Source organism: Terrapene carolina, unplaced genomic scaffold (genome assembly GCF_002925995.2).
Source record: "Terrapene carolina triunguis isolate 2854851 unplaced genomic scaffold, T_m_triunguis-2.0 Scaffold66, whole genome shotgun sequence".
NCBI classification, from domain to species: domain Eukaryota; kingdom Metazoa; phylum Chordata; order Testudines; family Emydidae; genus Terrapene; species Terrapene triunguis.
In genome coordinates, this window is record NW_020664417.1 from 17897316 (window position 1) to 17899812 (window position 2497).

Here is a 2497-nt window from a genome sequence, read left to right on the forward strand (position 1 = left end):
ATTTCTTTAACAAAATACCCTGAAATCTGCAGACTATGTCTATATCAAGCAAAACAAAATGATAGATTGCTCTTCCAAAATTCGGAGTTTATTATTCTTTTTGTGGAAATGAAAATGTAATTATAATTGCAATTCTTAGTAAGACTGGAGTGAAACAGAATTCTTGTAATAAGCTCATCCTTAACTCAGATCATATTTACACAAAAGGAAGATTTTAGCTCCCATTCGTTAAACACATAGGAAAAAAAGTGGCCTACATTTTCAATTACCCGTCTGTTATCAGTCTTATCCTGATCCACTGAAGTCAATAGTAAAATTCCCTTTGCCCTCAATGGTGCTGAATTAGGTTTCATCTTCTCTTCCTCTCATGCTTTAGATTTTGCATCCTCATAGAAGGTCGATTACTGGTTGAAGGCTGATATAACTCAAGTCCATATTATTATTAAGAAGGAAGATATCATGCCTGAGCAGATTTGGAAACAGGCCAAAACCTATTATTAGATTTTCTGGATAGGGTACTTGCAAAAGCACCTGTTACCTGAGCACCTCAATCTTTAATGTATTTATCCTCCCAACATCCTTGTGAGATAAGGAATTGCTATTATTCCTGTTTTATATATGGGGAACTGAGGCCTAGAGAGACTAATTAGCTTGACTATAGGCCACCCAGGAAGTCTGTGGTAGAACAGGGAATTGAATCCAGCTCTCCCAAATGCTGGGTTAGTACCACACCCACTGGGTCATGCTGCCTCACCTTGCCACTTTATTAATAGGCCAACTTTACATAGTATACTGAGACTAAAGTGTGCGACTACTAAGTGCTGGATTCTGCACTCACATTGCATAGTACTTACTCACATGAGTCGTTCCATTGACATCAGTAAGTAAATAAGTGCTACCTACTCAGAGTAGGGTAGTGGAACAAGGCCCTTAGATTGTACTATGAAATTCAGGAAATGCAAGATTCCCAACCTTAACTGTCACCTTTTTATTGATTATTGTTATTTTTAAGCACAGGGGCTGAATGAGATAAAAGAAAACCACAATTCCTACTCTAAAGAGTTTCCAATTTAAAGCTTGCACATTTAGGGGCCTGATTATGCATTTATACTAGTTTTTGCACAGGTGTATCCTCATTAGCTCCGGTGGAGAAATTCTTGATTTATACAGATGTGAGAGGAGAAGCAGACAGGCCCATATATTCCGACTAGGATCATACAACCCTGATTGAAATAACACTATTTAGCAAATAACTTCATACCAAGGAAATAAGCTGCATTGTGTTCTTACATTGTGTTTGTAAAACTGTAAACATGGTATACAGGATTGTAGGCTTCCATGTTAAAACTACACATTCTTTTATAACACTCTATGAACAAATACAACATTTTATGTTATTGCATATATAAGTGTTATGATTAGATGATAAAAACCCTACTGTGCAAAAGTGTCTCTGGAAACCTGGGGCCAGATCTTCAGCTGGTGTCAATCAATATGGCTCCAGTGAAGCCAAGGAAGCTGTCAGTTTGCACCAGCTGAGGCTCTGGTCCTTTAACTCTACATTTTCTGATTTTAGTGAGCACAACATTTCAATCTTAACAGTGCATCAGCATCATTTTTGCATTTAACAGAAATACACTGTGCTGAGACTTACTTTTACTTAGGTCATTTATTATAAAACAAGCTATGTACAAAGAATTAAGGGCTAGATTTTCACAGGCTTTTGGACGGATGAATTGGTGGGAGCAGGAGGCATAAGTAGTTTTCCCCTCACTTCTTAGGAGCTCCACATAAGGGCCCAGAAAGACCCCAGTCCCTATACTCAGGGAAGCACAAATACTGCCGCCCTCCGTGACTCCTTCCTGCTGTGCACCCTAAGGGCCACAAATCCTCTAAAGGAAGCAGGCAGGGGCAGGAAGAGGAAGGGCCATGGCATGTTTCTTCTGAATGCTGGAGAGCTGGGAGAGGGATTATGCCTCCCCCATTTCCTCATATGCTGGTGCAGATTTGTGCCTAAATGGTGAAATGTGGCCCTTAGATAACTATATTAAAGTAAGGCGAGCTTTTTTCCACAACCAAAAAGGAACAGGCAATGAATAAAGATTTGTAGCAGCCAGCACCAATGAATATCTGCTTATTACTATGACTAGATTCAGGAACACTCCAAAATGTGCCATTTTAAAAAGAAGATTACACTACTGAGAGTGCCAGTGGATCTCTTTGAATTTCAATCCATTTTAATTTCTCTGGTGATTCAGCCATATTAGTTCTTTTTGTGAGATCTTCTTGAATGGCTATTAAGCGAGAGTGCTTTCATTTCTTCTCCCCACCTGAAAATGATACAAAGTAAAACAGGAAACAGTAAAAATTCACATGAATTAAGAATAAGATTCATAGATTCTAGGACTGGAAGGGACCTCGAGAGGTCATCGAGTCCAGTCCCCTGCCCACATGGCAGGACCAAATACTGTCTAGACCATCCCTGATAGACATTTAT

General features: G+C 39.2%; 1 long non-coding RNA gene across 1 annotated transcript in view; it reads right to left on the reverse strand.

The window, feature by feature from the left end:
- Positions 1 to 1231: 1231 nt before the first annotated feature.
- The window catches only part of LOC115271166, a 9592-nt gene continuing 8326 nt past the window's right edge, over positions 1232 to 2497 (reverse strand). The window contains exon 5 of the long non-coding RNA XR_003899768.1: positions 1232 to 2330. This is a non-coding gene — a long non-coding RNA (uncharacterized LOC115271166). The remainder of the gene's footprint in view (positions 2331 to 2497) is intronic.